This window comes from Durio zibethinus, chromosome 23 (assembly GCF_047325235.1).
Source record: "Durio zibethinus cultivar Kanyao isolate XHJ-2024 chromosome 23, ASM4732523v1, whole genome shotgun sequence".
NCBI classification, from domain to species: Eukaryota; Viridiplantae; Streptophyta; class Magnoliopsida; order Malvales; family Malvaceae; genus Durio; species Durio zibethinus.
The window spans coordinates 19,961,837-19,968,745 of record NC_143184.1 but is presented as its reverse complement, the minus strand read 5'-3'; positions in this window follow the sequence as shown (position 1 = coordinate 19,968,745).

Genomic DNA, 6,909 nt, shown 5'->3' with positions numbered 1-6,909 from the left:
AGAGAACATGACCTCCAGAGATTTCAAAAGAAGATTGAAGAATTTCAAGCCAGCAAGTCGACGAGGATGTCGATAGAATAGGTGGGGAAGGATGTCATGAGCCACCCTTGTATAGGGCCATGACCAGGACTTAGGGTGCCATGAGCCACCCATGTATAGAGCCATGGCCGGGTAGATCCCTTGTGCTAGGAAAAGTGCCCCCATTTCAAACATTGTGCCCCTCAGGACAAGATTCACTCGGCCCACATGGCCTTACGCAACACCATTTCATGGTGTAAGCCCCTTTTTGCATCGTGGTCTCACTACGGTTCCTTCCACCATAAGGCATCACATGCCTTAACATATGCCAACACCCTTTTCCTAGGTGAGGCTAGACCCTGGTGCCCTTTTGCTTGGCATCCAAGAGCCTACTCGAGAGCCATTTTACTTAGGCCCAATATTTCTCGTAGCACGCATCGCTGGCTCATTTTCGAGCCTCTATCGGCACATAACCCATAGTTGCGTCTCGATAGCTCCATTTGAGCTTAGCACCACCATAATTTCACGTCACAAGACCCACACATGGGTCGTGTAACTCTCACCACTGAGTCAACCTAGGCTCTGATACCAATTGTCATGGTCCACGTATTCCTCCTACTGAAATCATGCGATCATGTGGCACCAAGACTATTCATAGTCAAGGTCAGCCTTCACCATGTCCATTTTTCTTCGTGGACTGACCAAATCCGATCCTTCAAGCCGCATGCCCACAAGCCTTTTCTGGCTTTTGTCCCTGTAGGGTTGCTTATTCTGAACTCTATAGAGAGGAACCCATCTCTCATCGCGCATCGACCCGTGGTTCTTCAAATGACCATGAGCACCCAGCTATGGCCACAAGGCTTAATACTTCGAGCCCCGACCCTTGAATCTCGTAGTGGCACGCAGCCTTAGTTCTCTAGATGTTATTACATCTTGGCATGGTGAGAACCCAACACCATGCCCACCCGTATGATACGCAAGCTCCCGTATCAAGTTTACGCAAGCACCCCAATTACGCTGATCAGCAGTCAGCTCGAAGCCTTTAGGCTCATCTCGCCCCACGGGACTCAATTTTTAGGGCTCAGGCCCTTAGCATCAGTATCAGTCGCCTGCACGCATGACTGACACCCAACATCATGCTATTCCTGCAAGGGGACTCAGGTGGGTTGCCTCATCTGTAACACACCAGCTGCCCGACTGGCCATAGGGGTCTAGCACCGGGCCTGTTGGCTAGCCTGCGCATCCCTTTTGCTTGATGGTATCCCTCTTACGCAAACACCATCATATGATCCATCCGGCTCTAGGAGGGGAAATCGAGGGGCCTAACGATCTCTACCGTCCAACCCCATGGCTCAACGCAAAGGTGCGATACGAGGCCCGTCGGCCCCAATCGCCCTCGGGTTTACCGTGACCCGAGGAAACATCGTGCCACGCTCGTGACCCTACGATGCCCACCCACCTAGCCACCACTAGTGACTAGGAGTAGCTCACTTCAGACTAGCCAAGCCCCCGTCTACCCGCTAGCCAAGGGGGTGGTGGAGAGCTGACACCAGTCATCCCCCTATAGAGAGCATTAGAGATTTTCCCAATCTACTACCAGTGACTGTAAGAATGTCTGAAACAGGGACACTTTTCTGCCCAGCCACCTCAGGGCCTTTCTCCGGCTAACTCAGGGCCCCGTAACCTTCCTCTTGGTCACCATTGCTCCTTGACTCTGCTCGTTGCTTCACCAACCCACTCGAAGGTGCCCGCACATGGCTTCGATCGATAGCACCTGTGTGGCTAGCTGGTCCTAGGGCACTAGCGTAATGCCTTATACTTACCTGCATATCTCGGGGTTTAGGACATGGACCTTTCACACACAATGTCCCTGACCTATTCTCATACTCAGAACACCCGTACACTGCTTCCACAGATGGTACCCGCCAGGCTACTTGGCTTGAGGGTGTCTGACCACTGTCCTGAACTTCCCCACGTATCTTGTGGCCTAGGGCTCCCATTGCCCCCACAACATGTTAGCATCATGTTACCAAGCTCTGAATGCACGCTCGCATTGCTTAGAACTACTTTCCTGCCAGCTCGGTCTCAACCGCTGCCCGATTCAGGGTCAGTCACGACAGGACCAAAGCCTGACCATGACACTGGGCCCTGGTGCAGGCACTTTCCTTGACCACCATCGGCACACGCTGGGCCCTGGTGCGGGTGATTGCCTCGATCACTATCGGCACATGCTGGGCCCTGGTGCGGACGGTTGCCTCGACCACCATCGGCACACGGTGGGCCCTGGTGTGGGCGATTGCCTCGAGCACCACCGGCACACGCTGGGCCCTGGTGCGGTGGCTTGCCTCGAGCACCATCGGCACACGCTGGGCCCTGGTGCGGACGGTTACCCCGAACACCATCGACACAAGCTGGGCCCTGGTGCGGGCAGTTGCCCCGACCACCATCGGCACAAGTCGACCCTGGTGCAGGCGGTTGTCTCGACCACCATCGGCACACGTTGGGCCCTGGTGCAGGCGGTTGCTTCGACCACCATCGACACACGCTGGGCCCTGGTGAGGGTGGTTGCCTCGACCACCATCGGCACACGCTGGGCCCTGGTGCGGGCGGTTACCTCGACCACCATCGGCACACGTTGGGCCCTGGTACGGGCGGTTACCTCGACCACCATCGGCACAAGCCCTTGGTGCGACTCGGTCCCCCTCTACTTATTGTCGATCCTGGTATGGGTCCTACTACCGTAACCCTCTGTCCGGTCTGATATTAGACTGGGAATGAACTCCGTATGCCTAAGTCAACTCATAAAACGAACGGGCGGGCACTACGTCGGCCAGAGAGACGGGATGCACAAGTCGTGGATCGATCGGATGGAAGGTATGTTTAGGCACATCTTCATATTTTTGCTGTGCCAATGCCATTTTTATGGCTTGTAAATTCATACAATGGTCCCCTAAGCCCTCATGTGAAGTTTCGTGGCAAGATGACTCATTTTCTATTTTTCATGATTTTTAAAACTTTTTATGGTTCTGGATTTTTTTAAAATTTTTTTAGAAGGAGTTTTGGCCCCAAATTTTGTAGACCTGATCCTCCTATTTTTGTTGGCATGCACAAAAAAATTCAGCTAAAAACTCGAAGTGGAGAAGATTTCGTGACCATTTGAAAAAAGTGTCCCCATTTCAGACACTTGAATGGCTACTGGTAGCAAACCTGTAAAATCTCAAATGCTCTTTAAGGGGGTGTGAGTTCTCAATGGTTTGATGAGGGATAGGGGGCCAATACAAGGGCCAAGTACCAGCACCCATCACACATCATGTGCGCACACCCCCCGGCCCCCCCAATCGTCGGAACCCCAATGCCGCCGGTCAGGTTCTCCGGTGATGCTCCGGCACAAGCCGACCCTTGGTGCGTGCTCTTGCCTTAACCACCATCGACACATGCTGGGCCCTGGTGCGGTCGGTCACCTCGACCACCATCAACTCATGCTGGGCCCTGGTGCGGGCGGTCGCCTCGACCACCATCGGCACACGCTGGGCCCTGGTGCAGGTGGTTGCCTCGAGCACCATCGGCACAAGCCGGCCCTTGGTGCGAGCTCTTGCCTCGACCACCATCAGCACACGTTGGGCCCTAGTGCGAGCGGTTGCCCCGAACACCATCGGCACAAGCTGGGTGCTGGTGCAGGTGGTTGCCCCGACCACCATCGGCACAAGCCCCTGGTGCGGCCCGATCCCCCTCTGCGTATTATCGATCCCGCTGCGGGTCCTGCTACTGCAACCCTCTGTCCGATCTGATCTTAGACTGGGAATGAACTCTGTATGCCTAAGTCAACCCACGAAATGAACGGGCGGGCATTACGTCGGCCAGAGAGGCGGGATGCACAAGCCGTGGATCGATCGGGTGGTAGGTATGTTTAGGCACATCTTCATATTTCTACTAGCGACAACCATTTTTTTTATTGGTACTGTGGTTGCCCTTTGGTTGGGTATTGAAGCAACATTACCGATTGATAAATCCCTAACTTTAGGTCTTTTTTAAATTGAATCAATTTTAAAATAAAATATCATGATGTGCGTATCTAGGGAGTAGTCACTTCAAAGTCAAAGTGAATTCTCCCTAGGTACTTTTATTCAATTCTAGTCCCAATATATGGATTGTGTTGAAGGTTCAAAATCCATTTTCATTTTTTTTTTCTAATTTTCTAAAGTAAAATGAAATAAATCCTAAATCCAATGGATTTAAAATTTTGGTAAATCAATTTTGCAATGCTTTTCTACTTCTTTTCTAGAATGCCCAATATTTGTTTTACATCTTCTATGCGAAAGTGTTCAATTTTCATAAGGTCTTATTGACTGTTATTCAAAAGGTACAATAATGTATGTATATTGGACTTTTTGAGACAATTATAGATCTTGGGAGGCAATTCTGACTAGTCAATAAAAATATATTTCAATGCTATTCCCCTTTATATGATCCCCTATACAGATTTACTAGATATATAGACTTTAATTTCATACATTCGTCCGATACCGATCCACTTGCTATAATTCATTTACCCCTATATCATGTTTACGTATGCATAAGAGGAGCTTTTTCATTTATGTTCGGGGAAGCCGGATGGATGTTATACAACATTCTACTAAATAGATATCCGTGGCATCTAAGTCATGAAAAAAAAAATAGATAAGACTTGGTCTTGGCCTTGGCCCCATCGAATCTAAAAAATCTTAGTTTTTTGAACATAAAAAGATAAAGAAGCCATTGCAATTGCCGGAAATACTAGGCCTACTAAAGGCACAAAAATAGAGAGAATTGTCATAAAATGGGTACCTCAATAATGGCTTGCAAATTCATACAATGGTTCCCAAGCCTTCATGTGAGGTTTCGTGGCAAGAAGACTCGTTTTGTATTTTTCACGATTTTTGAAACTTTTCGCGGTTTGGGATTTTTTAAAATTTTTTTAGAAGGAGTTTTGGCCCCAAATTTTGTAGACGTGATCCTCCTATTTTTGTTGGCACGCATAAAACAATTCAGCTAAAAACTCGAAGTGGAGAAGATTTCATGACCATTTGAAAAAAGTGTCCCCATTTCAGACACTTGAATGGCTACTGGTAGAAAACCTGTAAAATCTCAAATGCTCTTTAAAGGGGTGTGAGTTCTCAGCGGTTTAATGAGGGATAGGGGGCCAATACAAGGGCTAAGTAGCAGCACCCATCGCACATCATGTGCGCACACCCCCCGGCCCCCCAATCGTCGGAACCCCAATGCCGTCGGTCAGGTTCTCCGACAGTGCTTTGGCGATGCTCCGACGATGCTGCCACGGGTCAAAAAAATGCAGCACCAACACATGCCCGAGCCCAGCATGTGCACTGTGGCTCAAAATCGAACTTCGAGACCATCAATGGCACATGATGACGCATGGATATGGCACATGCATCGACCATCATCAGCATAGGCTGCCTTTCGGTACGGGCACTTGCCTCGACCGCCATCGGCACAAGTTGGGCCCTGGTGTGGGTTGTTGCCTCGATCACCATCGGCACATGCTGAGCCTTGGTGTGGGTGGTTGCCTCGACCACTATCGGCACACACTGGGCCCTGGTGTGGGCGGTTGCCCTGATCACCATCAGCACATGCTGGGCCATGGTGCGGGCGGTTGCCTCGATCACCATCGGCACACGCTGCGCCCTGGTGCGGGCGGTTGCCTCGACCACCACCGACACACGCTCCACCCTGGTATGAGCGGTTACCTCGACCACCATCGGCACACGCTGCACCCTGGTGCGGGCGGTTACCCCCAGCACCATCGGCACACACTGGGCCCCGGTGCGGGCGCTTGCCTCGATCACCATCGGCACATGCTGGGCCCTGGTGCGGGCTCTTGCCTCGACCACCATCAGCACATGCTGGGCCCTGGTGCGGGCGCTTGCCTCGACCACCATCGGCACAACTGGGCCCTGGTGCGGGCGGTTGCCTCGAGCACCATCGGCACACGTTGGGCCCTGGTGCGGGCTGTTGCCCGACCACCATCGGCACATGCTGGGCCCTGGTGCGGGCGCTTGTCTCGATCACCATGGGCACACGCTGGGTCCTGGTGCGAGCGCTTGCCTCAAGCACCATGGGCACACGCTGGGCCTTGGTACGGGCGGTTGCCCCCAGCACCATCGGCAAACGCTAGGCCCTGGTGCGGGCGGTTGCCTCGAGCACCATTGGCATACGCTGGGCCCTGGTGCGGACGATTACCTCGATCTACATCGGCACACGCTGGGCCCTGGTATGGGCGGTTGCCTCGAGCACCATCGACACATGCTGGGTCCTGGTGCTGGCGGTTGCCTCAATCACCATCGGCACACGCTGGGCCCTGGTGCGAGCGGTTGTCTCGACCACCATCGGCACACATTGGGCCCTGGTGCGGGTGGTTGCCCCAAACACCATCGACACATGCTGGGCCCTGGTGCGGGTGCTTGCCTCGATCACCATCGGCACAAGCCGGCCCTTGGTGCGAGCTCTAGCCTCGACCACCATCGGCATACGCTGGGTCCTGGTACGGGCGGTTGCCTCGACCACCATCGGCACACGCTGGGCCTTGGTGCGGGCGGTTGCCTCGAGCACCATCGGCACACAATGGGCCCTGGTGCGGGCGGTTGCCACGAGCACCATCGATGCACGCTGGGCCCTGGTGCGAGCGGTTGCCTCGAGCACCATCGACACACGCTGGCCCTTGGTGCAGGCTCTTGCCTCGACCACCATCGACAGAAGATGGCCCCTACGTCGAACACCATCGGCACATGCCGGGCCTTTCTGTGGGCACATGCCTCAAGCTGGTGCGTGCGGTTGCCTCGACCACCATCGGCACGTGCTGGCCCTTGGTGCGGGCACATGCCTCGACCACCATCG